General features: G+C 61.8%; 1 protein-coding gene across 1 annotated transcript in view; it reads right to left on the reverse strand.

Moving 5' to 3' along the window:
* Nucleotides 1-9275, reverse strand: part of COL8A2 (collagen type VIII alpha 2 chain) — a 30094-nt gene extending 20819 nt beyond the window's left edge. Inside the window, exon 1 of the mRNA XM_040535020.1 lies at nt 9140-9275. The gene's annotated coding sequence lies outside the window, so the exon portion shown is untranslated. The remainder of the gene's footprint in view (nt 1-9139) is intronic.
* Nucleotides 9276-12720: the final 3445 nt, after the last annotated feature.

Below are 12720 nucleotides of genomic sequence, written 5' to 3' on the forward strand. Positions count from 1 at the left end.
CTGAGCTCAGGTGGCTGGTGGTGAGGGTCCAGCCTTATCCAGGGGGGCAGAGAGGCTGCTCGGGCACCCCAGGACCAGCTCCGGACCCTGGCAGCGTGGCCACAATCGGGTCATTGTCAGCGTGCCGCCCGGGGCACGAGTGTGCCAGGGAATTAAGCAAACCCCGCATTTTCTGCTGGGCGCACTCGCTTTCCCAACACCGGCTAATCCCTTAAGCTGCCCCGTCAGCACGGCCCCGTTTGCAAGACAGGGACGCTGGCTCCTGCCTTCTCCCCGGGGTGCAGTGGCAGCAGTGCTCAAGGGCACCAGCACCTGCAGCGGGCCCCAGGTGGGTGCAGACAAAGGCGCAGCGAGCACAGGCGGCGTTGGGGACTCGGCTCATGGGGTCCTTTTGCCGGGTGGTTCTTGGAATAACAAAGTGCATCATCCAAAATAGCGAAACCACAAAAGGGGATGGGTTTGCAGCCCGGCGCACAAAAGCCCGTTCCTTGTCTGGAGGCCCACCGTGCCCCCCAGTCTCCTGGAGAAAACTCGGTTTAAGCAACAGAAGCGGCCCAGCCCCGCACGCTGATGCTGTCCCAGCAAAACGGGGAGCAAGCAGGGCTCAGCACCCTCCTCGGGCTGGCGAAACCCATGGCCCACCTCAACGAGTGCCTGTGCATCCCCAGCCAGCTGGGGGGGACAATAGAGTGACTGGGGGGGACACGAGGCCGTCCTGATGTGGCCCTGCTGGTACCTGCCGGGAAGGGAAGGGAAGGAAGGGAAGGGAAGGGAAGGGAAGGGAAGGGAAGGGAAGGGAAGGGAAGGGAAGGGAAGGGAAGGGAAGGGAAGGGAAGGGAAGGGAAGGGAAGGGAAGGGAAGGGAAGGGAAGGGAAGGGAAGGGAAGGGAAGGGAAGGGAAGGGACGGGACGGGACGGGACGGGACGGGAAGGGGTGTGGATGGGATGGAGCCCGTTGGGCTCAGAGGGATGCAGCTGTCCTGGCAGCAGGATGCAGGCATGCGGCCACCCGGCTGGGCCAGATTGCCCACTCGCTGCTGCCAGCTCACCCTGCTGTATTGCAGCCCCCCCAGATCTCACATTTACCCCACATTAGCATTAAATACTTAGAAGGAAAGGGCAGCCCCAGCTCCGGCAGGGCTCAGACAGGAGCAGGGAAGAGCAAGCCACATACACCCCTCCATCATAGTGAAATATGACGCTTGACACCTGCTAAACCCTCTAATCCTCCTTTATCCACCACAATCAGCTCTTTAAGGCAGGTTTGGCGCATGTCAGCCAGGTGAGAGGGGAAGATGTGTGAGCCAGCGAGCTCCCAGGCGTGCTCCCAGCCCGGCTCCAGGCTCCTGCTGGGGATGCTGGTGGAGCAGGGCAGCACCCAGGGTAATGGGGTTTGGGCTCTGCTTCCCTCCGGGATCTGACCCCAGGGAGCAAAACCCCGTCAGTGCTGAGCCCAGAGGGGTCTCACCGGTGCTAAGCTGCCCCTCTGTGTCCAGCGACAAGATGGATGCGGATTTATTCCTCCCGCAGCGCTTCCCTTGCTGCTGACTCTCCGAGAGCCCTTCGTTTCACTACTCCAGCCCCAAAACCCACTTCAAGTCCTTGCAACCTGCCACCTGAGCAAGTCCACTTCATTTTCACCCCAGGCTCAGGCCCTAGCAGCCAGAGGACTCAGCAGGCCGTTTACCAGGACCTTTCCCAGCCAGGCAGGATGCCGCAGCCCAGCAGCAAGCAGGCAGCCGCTGTCCTCGTGCCTGGCGCTCACCCATGGGGCGGCTTCGCTGGCATTTCCCTGACCTTTGGGGACAAGCAGCGGGCTCCTCCCACGGCCCTGCAAATGTCAGACGGGAGGAGACGGCCGCCAGCTTCCCCCCAGACCTCGGGAAGGGACGGATGGTCACAGAGGGCAAAGCCGCCCCCGCGGAGGGGATGCGACTGCCGGGCAAAATGACAAAATCTGGATGTGTCGGGGGGAAAAAATGAAAAAAATCTGTGGTTTTGAGAGCTGGCAGCCGTGCCCTTTTCCTGCTCAGCACCACCCGCTTGCGTGGGCACGGCTGGCTGCGGGACGGTCCAGCATCACCCCTGCTCCCTGGGGGATGCTCGGGCACGGGGGGGGCCGGGGGCTCGCAGCGCTGTCGGCACCCGGGGAAGCCCCCGCCCCATCCGTGCACCGTGGGGAATTCGTGTCTGCCCGGCAGCGCTCGGTGCATTCCTGCCGTAAGCACCACAGATTTGCTGTGCTTTATGAAAAACAAAAAGAATGTTTCAAATGAAATTAATTCTTAGGAGCCCAACATTTCATAAAAGCGCTGCCTGGGCACGGTTTGGCACGGGCCCGCGCTTATACGCTGCACTGGCCTTCCCCCGGGGGAGGAAAATACCCGGCTCGGTGTAAAATAATTACAAACTCTTTGTATAGCTCCACTTATAAGTGCTTGGAGGGGCTCTGGGGTCTCATCTGAGCTCGTAGTTTACATTCAGCACTAACATCACACATGGTCTTGGAGAAACAACGACGAGGAGGCTTAACGGCAACGGGCACAGGAGGAAGCATTGAGCAGCGGTGAGCGCACCCGGAGCAGCGGTGCTGGCTGGCACGGCGTTTGGCACGGCCAGGGGCTGGTTGTGGTGCAGACATCTCTGCAGAGGCGGCAGGAAGGAAGGAGCAGGGTGCGGGACCCCGGCGAGGCGCTCCCGGTGCTCAGCGCAGCCCCGCCTTGGCGGGGGAAATGGTAATGAAAAAAGCAAAAAAGCCCCCCCCAGCTTCCTTTGGATGCGGACAGGGGATGTTATGCGAAGACGCCTGGTTCTCCCTTTCATCTTTACAACATAAATAATCAAAACCACGAAGGCCCCCAAGACCCGAAACCACTCTGCACCACCTCTGCCAGGGGATGCTCGGTGCGGCACGGCCCCTGCACATCGCCACCCTGATCCTGCCACTTGGGTGATGCAGAGCACTATTTCCCTCCGTCCACGAAGCCAAAACTCCCCCAGCATGACACCCAGAGCTCTGCGGGCATGTGGCCATCGCGGGGCTCCAGGACCCCGGTGCCCTCCCTGTGCCCGAGGTGCCTGTGCCCGCTCCGAGCAGCGCCGTGGTCGGCTCCTGCACCCGGGCTGGCGCACAGGACGGTGAGATTTCAGGGTGAGGTTATCAGTGAGACCCCGCTGGGGCCCAAAGGGTCTGGAATTAAAGGCAAAAGGAAAACAAAGGTATCGCTGCTGTAATCCTAACCCAAATCTGCGGGGATCTGACCCATGGCTTTCGAGTGCCAGAGTGGCACTATCAGGAAATACGAAGAAACAGCAATAAAAGTAGGCTTGTTTCCCTGCGCCGGCTGGCTGGCTTACAGTGCACTGCAACAGCTGAATAATACCTTTCTGAAGTCATTGACAATGCATGTTTGAGGCTGAAAATATGCTTATCTGGCAAAAGCCCACATACTTAACCTCGGCGGGTACCGGCGGCTCAGCCTGTGGCTGTGGGAGCAGGGCACGGAGGAGCCCAGCAGATCTTGCACAGCCTCCCCGGGGCACAAAAATGGGACGGGAGAGCTTGCTGGGAGCTGCTGACACCGAGCCACTTAAACGTTAGCAGGATGCAAGGGTGATAAGTGGCCGATGTTGAAATTAAAGCTACGAGGAATGCAAAGGAAGCTCTGCAGCTCCCTGCTGTGCCAAGCCTCCCCTCGCCTTACCAGCACTCCCCTGAAAATGATGGCTATGTGGTCCCGACATAAAATCTTCTCCCCACGGCGAGGTGCAGCTCCCCCACGACACCCAAACGCTGCCAACCTGGTGCTCCCCCTGCACCCGTGCTCTCACCCTGAGGAGCCAAGCCTGGAGCAGAGCCAACGTCTCGAAAGCAAAAAAAAAAAAAAAAAAAAAAAAAATTAAAAAAAAATGCAGCCAAGGCTTCCAAGCGCCGTGGTGAAACCACACGATTTTGATGGGAAGCCATAAATCAGTCCCAGGCTCTCTCAGCCTCCGGTAACTTCTTAAAACAAACCTGGGCTGAATTGTAGGACTTGTAAGGAAATGGGAAAGCAGGTGAAGCGGCCGCAGGCTTCGGGCACCGCAGCAAGCCTTGTGCACAGAGCTGCCCCTGCTGCCCCCGCTGCCCCGACGCTGGCTGTCCTTACAGACAGGGCAGCCTCCACCTCCTGCAGCTCGTGCCCCCTTGGTCAGCAGCACCCCGAGCAGCACGGAGACCTGTGGGTGCACAAAGGACGCACGCAGCAGCAGGAGCAGAAAAGAAATCCCCCCCCCTAAACCCAAAGAGCCAAAGACACCTGCCCTGCCCGCAGTTTGGGCACGGGGACGTGGCAGAGAAAGGGATGAATTCCCCCATGGCTGCGGAGAGCCGGGCGCTGCAAGCACAAGGTGGTCTGGCTGCAGGGGCTTAGGTTTCAGAGCAAAACAAAGAGGAGGCTCTGATTTGGCTAATGCGCCCCAGAAGAAAGGCTGTATCCTTGTTTGCTCCCACTGCTGCATTGTCTGCGGATAAAGATGGGGACAGATCTCATCTCGATACCAGCAGTATCATCTCATTCATCTGGACGGGGCTCTTTACAAGACCCCTTCTTTACAATTTAGATCCCTGGGAACTTGGAAGGCAGCAGTGAAACAAAACCCTCTGCAAGAACAATAACGAGGCTCTCAGCAACGGCCAGGGAGATCTGCACGGGAGGAAAAGAGAGCGGTGAGATCCCAGCGATCAGGGCTTTCTGGGCTGCTCGGGCTTGGGGATGGTTTGCAGAACTCTGCTGGTTTTGGGGGAATGTCTGGGGCCACATCCTGCCCAGGGAAGACAGTGCTTGCTGGGGGCTGAGAGTGCTGAACCTCAATGCTCAGGACTCGGGTCTTTGGTGCAAAATATCCAAGCTGGGAAAGCCCTGGCCTCCGCCTCTCCGTCTGCCCCTCACTGCCCGCACGGAGCCGCAGGTGGACATGGAGATGATTTTCCTCCTCCCCAGTCATTTCTTGCCAAGCCCTGTCCTGCACAGAGGCGCCCCAGAGAGTCTCTAAGGACAAACATCTCCAGATGGGACAGAGGGACAGGCTCAGCCCCAGGGAAGGCTGCGGAGACGAGAGCTGCTGCAGAGCAGCCGGGGATCTTGGCTGCGGCTCCTGCCTGTGATCCGCAGCTCTGCCGCCTGAACTCGGATGACACCGGGGCCACAGGAGGCCAGAGCTGCGCTCTGCAGATGGATTGAGGGTACAGGAGAGAACCTCACGCAGCTGCTTTTGGGCTCCTTTTTTCCCTTGTCCCTCTTCTAACAACCCCCAGCTCCTGCCTGCGGTGCTCGAGAGCAGGTCCCCAGGGAGGGAGCAGGATCTGGCCATGGGAGGGTGCTGGGGGGGTGGGGTCCAGAGGGATCACAGAGGGTTTGGGGCAGGACGTGGGCATGGTGAAGGGTCGGGATCCTGCAGCATCTCCTCAGGTGAGCTGGAGCTGTGCAGCACAGCACCCGACCTGGCCACCCGACCTGGCCTCTGCTGCCGGCCACGGCCCCGAGCAGACATTCGGGTGGCATGCTGAAATCCGGCCGGGCGAGAAGGCCCCCCCTTGGCAGAGGGGTTTCATCTCACCACTTTGTAGCTCGTAGATGATGCTCAGGGTTGCGCAGAGACCAGACAGTCCCGGGGAGGAGGCCAGACACACCGGGATGGGACTCAAGAACAACAATGGTGATGAGGGGAAAAGGGAAAGCAGCTCGTGGTGTCCGGCAGCGCCTGAGCTGTCCCGTGGGGCCAGCGGCACCGGGCTGAACCCAGCAGGAGGGAGGAGAGTGTGGTGCGACGGCCCTGGCATCGCCTGCAGCCCCAGGGGGCTCCGGTCCCACGGGATTTCTGCAGGATGCAGCCGGGGGGCTGCCAGCAGCACCCAGTCCTCTCCCCAAAACACCCAGGGGAGAGCAACCGCAGAGGCGCAGGGAGGCTGGCCCTGCAGCCAGGCAGTTAATTGGCCTCTGTAATTAGCCGGTGAGCGAGCGCACGGGGCACCGGGCAGGCTGCAGGGAGCCCCAGGGTCTGCACCTCTCCAAAGGGAATTCCTCGGTGGGAGCACCTGGGGGAAACCGAGTGAAATTCGGCGTCTCTTCATCCCTCCCCCTGCCGAGCTCCTCGGTTTTGTTGTCACAGACGTTTTCTTTAGCACAAGGGAATGGAAACTCTGCCGCTTCCCGAGCTGCGGACAAGCTGAAATATGAGAGAATGACAGAGGGGGTGTGTGAGAAAGGGGAAGGGAAGGGCCCTGCACGCCCCTTCCACTGGGGTTAATGCGTTTCGCAGGTGGCCCTGCCCAACGTGCTGTCACTGCCACGCTGCCCTCGCTGCACAGCTTGTGGGGAGCCCGGCTGCAGCGCGGGCACCAGGGGGATGTGGGGGCCCAGCCAAGGTGGTTTTATCACCCCAAGACCCCAAGAAGAGTCGGAGCATTAAAAGCAGGCATCGTTATCTCACCCTTCGCAGGAATCTCTGCGCCCCCCCACGAGCAGCCGAGCGCGCGGATGCACCACGCGGCGCCCGCGTCCCGTGATGGATCAGCTCTGAAAACAACACCCTGCTAATCTTCCTCCCCAGCAGCCATAAAACTGTCTTCCCGGTTCCTTCAGAGAGGATTTACAGCAGCTCGAAGCAGCCCAGAAGCGCTGCGTGGAGCGGCTGCTGGAGGCAAGAGCACCCCGCGGGCACCGGCCCCGCACCTGGGGCGCATCCTGGCAGCGGGGCCGTACCCGAACGGCTTTTTCCCTTATTTCCTCCCAAACCAACGCTCCCCAGCATGGACTTGGCAGCTCCTCTGGAGCATGCCAACGCCCCCAGGGACATGCCTGACCCCAAGACACTTTCGCCATTGGTACCAGCCCAGTTGCCCCCCCCAAAGGGCCCAGGAGGGGAAGGGATTTCTCAACGCCGAGCCGAGCGCAGCAGGCGCGGAGGAGCCCCGGGGCGGGCAACGTGCTCACGCCAGGCTGCTGAATTGTTGCTGCGGTTCCTGCGAGGCAGGGGGGCTCACCCTTCGCTGGCCAACGCTGGGCTCGTGCCCCACAGAAGCACCCGCTGCCTTGCAGCAGCTGGACCCCCCGTGGGGCTGGGGGGCTGCGTGCGCCCCCCAGCACAGCCCCACGGCCCCCCGGGTGCCGAGACGCTTACGGCACCGGGACGTCGGGGCGAGACGGCCGCTGTAGTGCTCCCCCCGCCCCGGTATCCAAATGGGAAACCGAAAACCTGACACAACGCGAGCTGTGCTGAGCCCCTGCCAAGAGCCCCGGACAGAAATATCCTTGATTTCACCAAGGTGTGAATAACTTTTGACACTTCTAGGGCTTATTGCCGTAAAAATCCCCCAGCAGTTCCCATTCACACTCCGCACGACTGTGTTTCATATGAATGGAACATATGAATCAGGGCGAAGGGTTTAAACGCTTCCCCGTACAAAGCGAAGCTCACTCCCCTGCCTCCGCCGCCGCAGCCGGGCTCTGCACAGCCTGAAACAAAGGGCATGGCAGGAAACGAGCACAACGCTGGGTCACCGAAGTGCTGCTCGGCGGTGGCATCCCACGGGGATTCTTTCAGCTCGAGCCAGCGGGACAGAGCTGGGCGCCTCCGAGCACCTCTTACAGTCCTAACCCCGCACCCTGGCTCCGGCCCCGTGCGCTTCCCAAGCTCCTGACAGCTCTCGGGTTCAGACCTCGGGGTGCCCTTCAAGCCGCAGCTCAGCACCCCAGCGCGCAGTCTGGAACGAGCTGAGGAAGAAAACTTCTTGATTTTCAGTCCTCTGCCCCAGCGCGTTAGGAAATCCACGCCCTGCTGTGCGGCAGCCCCGCGCGGCCGAGCTCTGGTGAGGCTGCGGGGTGCGGGAAGGCAGGCAGGCTGCCCGCTGGAAACGGGGCGATCCTTCCTGTAAGGATCTCTCTTGGGTTTTTGGAGCACTTTTGTTTTCGCTGCTTCTCTTGCCCCCAGGCAATAGGGCGAGGAGGAAAAATGTAATTCGAAGCCCGGCCGCAGCCTGGCTGGGTTTCTAGCTGCGCGATTTCCCCTGGCATCGCCGCCTTCGCTCCGTGCGCACGTCGGCTCCCCCAGCCCCGGCGGCACACGGGAGCTGAGCAGGGACCGGCGGGGGTCTCACGGGTGCTCATGTCCCCCCCTGTAATATTCAGCCCCTCTGAGAGATGGGGCAGAGGCAGAAAACCACAGTGAGCTTCAGGGGTGGGGTGCTGCCCCGCACAGAGGGGGCCGACATCCCCCAACCCGCTGCCAGGTCCCTGTCCTAAATTCGCCGGATCCGGCCCCCGAAAGGAGCAGCTTTGTTTCCCAGTGTCCCTCGCAGACAGATCAAAACTGCATTTTTACAGAAGCAATAAAAATCCCAGGAATTCACCGGCCTTATGATTTATTAAACATGTTCCTTATAGCAAAGCTGCCCATAGATGAGAAAATAGCTCCAGCGGGTTATTGCCTCGCCTGGGGCTAACGCACGGGGGGGGACCTGCCGTGCCTCACCGGGACCGCTCAGAGCCGGGGAGCTTGGTAGGATCGGGAGCCAATTAACAGCAACGCTCTTAAAAAAGAAAAAAAAATCAAATAAAATAAGCACCTTGTGCTTGCCAAGGTGTTTGGGAACGAGCTGCCGCGACCTGCCCCGGTGCTGCCGGTACCCGGGAGCCCTTGGGTGCTGAGGTCTGCCAGGGATGGGCACCCACGGGGCAAGGGCATCGCGGCACCGAGGTGCCGCCGGCGGCAACCCCAGAAGGTCGCAGAGCTTTCCCCCAAACACTTTTTGTTCCCAGCGCCGTGTTTTGCAGCAGGGGATAGAAAGGTCCAAAAGTTGGGGCCAGGCAGCGGCGGGGTCCAGTTGGGTCCCCCCGCGGTCGATGGCGCACGGCAGGTCCTCGGGGTGCAGGAGGCAGGCGAACAAAGTGGGTCAGGGGAAAGAAGGGATGACAAAAGGGAAAAATAAAGAACTAAAAGCATGCAGGCTAGGAGAGGACTGCAAGGAGGATCGCCCCGCTCTGCGCGGGGAAAAGCCGTCGGATTTATAGGGTCTGGTGATGGGGTCCCCCCGAGCCCCCAGCCCCATTTGCCCGCAGCCAGGTGAGCGGGGCGGGCTGGGGGGCGCAGCGCGCCCTTACCTTGGCCGGGGCGCTCCCGAGGCTCGCAGCGGGGGCTGGAGGCGCAGCCGAGCCGAGCCGAGCCGAGCCGCGCTGCCTGCCCCGGGCGGGACGGGGCCGGGACGGGGCCGGGGCCGCTCTGGCGGCGGGCGCGGGGCGGCGCGGGGGGCGCGGAGCGGGGCGGAGCGGGGCGTGCGGGACCGAGGGAGGGGGCGAGGGGGCGGCTCGCAGCCGGCTGGGCCGGGCTGGGTTGGCTGCGGAGACTTTTCCTTCCCTCTTTTCTCTTTTTTTTAAAAAAAAATATATATTTTTTCCTTTTTTAATTTTTTTTTCTTTCCTTTCTCTTTCTTTTCTTTTTTTTTTTTTTTTTCTTTTTTATTTCTTTTTCTATTTTTATTTTTAATTCCAGCCCAGGATTGTTCCTCCCTTCCCCAACCACTCTCCGGAGATAGCATGCAAAATAACTAAGTGCAGCCCCCCCCCCCACCCCCCACCCCAGCCAGCCCCCTGCACGCTGTCCCCACCGTGCCGGGGCACTTGGCTCCTCGATGCTCCACCGGCACCGCTCGCACCCCAAACCCTCGCTGGGTGCAGTGCCCCGGGGATGCTGGTGCTGGAAATAGTGACCCTGGTGGTGGAAAATGAGCTCCCTCCATCTGCAGATCCCCCAGCACCAGCCTGGGCGCTACCTGCCTCCAAGGCTGCCTGGGGATGTTGGGGTTCAGTCCTCTTCCCCTCCTTGGCCTGTCTTGCAGCCAGGGGCTGGAGCAGCCCCCACATTGCCCCAGAACAACCTTTTGTGGGCACGGGGCCAGCGTGAGCTGGAAGCATTTGCCCTCCTTTGCTAAGGTGCGGGGACATCGGGGACATCACCACCCCAAAAGTCCCGCAGCACGCAGCCAGGCACTGCTGCCCCTTGGCTCAGCACAGTTCTCAGTTGTGTACCCATACAACGGGGAGCCCCGGTCCCACCTCCTGCCCTTCCCAGCCACCACGTGCTGCCCCTTCCCGAGGCGGAGGTGTCACAGTGTCCCTGGCACAGGCCACCACTGCAGCTGCTGGGGACCAGGAACCCTCCCATGTCCTGCCCGTGGGGTGCAGACCTGGGGGCGCAGGCCCCCGGTGTGCCCAAGGAGGCAGATTAAGGTCGCCCAGGCAACGGGCATGGAGAAAACCCGTCTGGATCGGGGCGCACAAGGGTGTTTGTTTTCCGTATTAAGCGCCTGAGCAAGGGGGAGCATCAGACAGCTAATCCCCCCTCAATGCCTTCCCCCGGATCGCGGCCGCCGCGGGACCAGACCCTGCTCCCAGGAATGCTGATGTGCTCTGGCCTGGATGGGGCTGGGTGGGCGCAGGGGTGCTGGGCTGTCCGTGGGGTGCAGGAGAGGTGCTGGGCTTTGGGTGAGATGCAGCTGGTGCCGCTCAGCACGGCCCCGGTGGGGCAGAGCAGGAGGGATCGACCACGGCTGTAATTATCACAATTTGGGGGTTTGCAGGACTGGATGAGGAGGGCAGAAGCCGCCCTTGCTGCAGCCCCTGCTGCTGTGTTGCCTCCCTGTGAGCTGTGCCCAGGCTTGGGGTGAGCTCAGGGTGATGGGAACAGAGCTGGGAACCCCTCCGTGCCCTCAGCAGGCTCTGCCCCACTGCGGGTCCCATCCCCAGGACACGGCCAGCAGTTCGGGGGCTGCTCCTGGCCATGGCTGAGCCTTCACCTGCTGCTTGGGACCGTGGCCCCAATGGGGTGGCTACCAGGAGCCACCCTGCCGGCCCTGGGCTGCCTCGTCCCAGCGCTGTGGTTCGCCTTGCACACGGCTGCCCCCGCCCCGTGCTGCCTCCATCCCGTCCCCGCTGCAGACCCCGTGCCGGGGGGCGAGGCAGAGCACGGAGAGGCCTCCACCGGCCCGGCAGCTCTCGCAGAAACGGACCGGCCTTGTTTAACCGGAGCTCTCACTGGCGAAGCATTTCCTCTCCAAACAGACTCCTTAGCAGCACAGACATTCCTCTGTCCCACAGAGCGAACCACCGGCCGCAGCCCCGCTTGGTGCCTGCCTCTCCCGCCTGTCATCGCCCCCGCGCTTGCTCCCCCTGCGCCCTCTCTCCTGCCTCTTCGCTGGGCTGCAGCCTGGTGCCAAGTCGTGCTGCCCTAAACATGCTGTCCTGTGCCATCCTGACCGTGCCATCCTGCCCAAGCTGTCCTGCCCGTGCCATTGTGTCCATGCCATCCTGACCGTGCTGCCCTGCTCCATCCTGCCATTCACCTCCTTCTTCCCTCCACCCATCATCACCAGAGCACCGGGGACACTCGCTCCTTGCTGAGCAGTGTCCCCACGGTGCCATCCCCAAGGGCGCACACAGGGCACCGGGGTCGAGCGTGGCCACTGCAGCCCCAGGACGTGGCTCAGCACCAGGACGTGGCTCAGCACCACGACGGGGCTCCCACGGCTCAGCCCAGGCTGCAGCAGCGCAGAACCGGGCACGGCCGTGCCGAGCGGCTGCCGACGGCGCTGCTCCCCGGTGGGAGAAGGAAGCCGGGCTTAGCGCGGGATTTAGCGGCTCTGCTGTCCTTGACCTTTGGCAGCTCAGCGCCCGCCTGCCGTGCCAGGGCTCTGCGGTGGCCCCGGCCTCCCAGGAGGGTGAAAGGCTCCGTGCTGAAGACCTGCACCGGGCTCTCCAGGCCAGCGAGGGCTCCGGCACAGCGGCAGCACCCAGATTTGGGTGCCCGGCACCCTGCTGCGCCCAGGGGATGTCTCACGGGGCTCCTCCCCACCAGAGACATGTCCCAGCCGTTCCCACTGCTCCGCACAGAAAGAGCGAGAGAGCAGGGGGAGAAATAATTCAATCTAGGGCTGAAAAAAGCCTTAACTTAATTTCGGTGGGTCACGGACATAATCAAATCAGCCCTGCGCGTTGGAATATCGTTTCCATGTTTCCACAAGCTGGATAATTGTGCTCTGAAAACAAGCCCTTCGGTGCCTGACAGGAAAAGCTGCAGCGCGTGCGGGAGGGAGCCACGTGCCTTGGTGGGGCGGGGGGGGGGCCGGGAGTTTTCCTGCCCGCCCGGAATCCTTGGCCATGCTGGTCACTGCTCCGCAGTGTCCCCACGGCAGGTGACACCGAGCCCTGAGGGTCGCATGCACCCTGGGTTGCTTCGGCTGGGTTGCAACGGGGACCCAGGGACATCGCACAGGTGATGCCGCAACATGGGGCCCCACAGGCTGAGCCCGCAGCATCGTGCCCCCCGCTGCCCCTTGCTCCCGGTCGGAGGAGCAGGGCGCGTGGTCCCGGAGGGTCCTGGAGCAGGTGGGAGCAGCCCCGGGTGGGAGCAGGCGCGGGGAGCGAGCTCGGTGCCGGCCCGGCGCGGGGCGAGCCGCGGCTCCGTGTGGAGCGTGGTGCCAGATCCCAGCCTTCGGGAACATTCAGTGATGGATTAAATGCAATCTGACTACCACTGTGGGAGGTTGGAGAGAATTACTTCATACAAATGCACTTCGGAAAGTATTTAGAGTCAAATTTTCAAAAGCCCCTGAACGATTTAAGAGCCAAAATCCCATTTTCCAAAGTCACTTAAACGAGCGAGGGAAGATCAGCAAAGAAAAACACGG

Source organism: Cygnus olor, chromosome 23 (genome assembly GCF_009769625.2).
Source record: "Cygnus olor isolate bCygOlo1 chromosome 23, bCygOlo1.pri.v2, whole genome shotgun sequence".
In the NCBI taxonomy this organism is placed as follows: Eukaryota; Metazoa; Chordata; class Aves; order Anseriformes; family Anatidae; genus Cygnus; species Cygnus olor.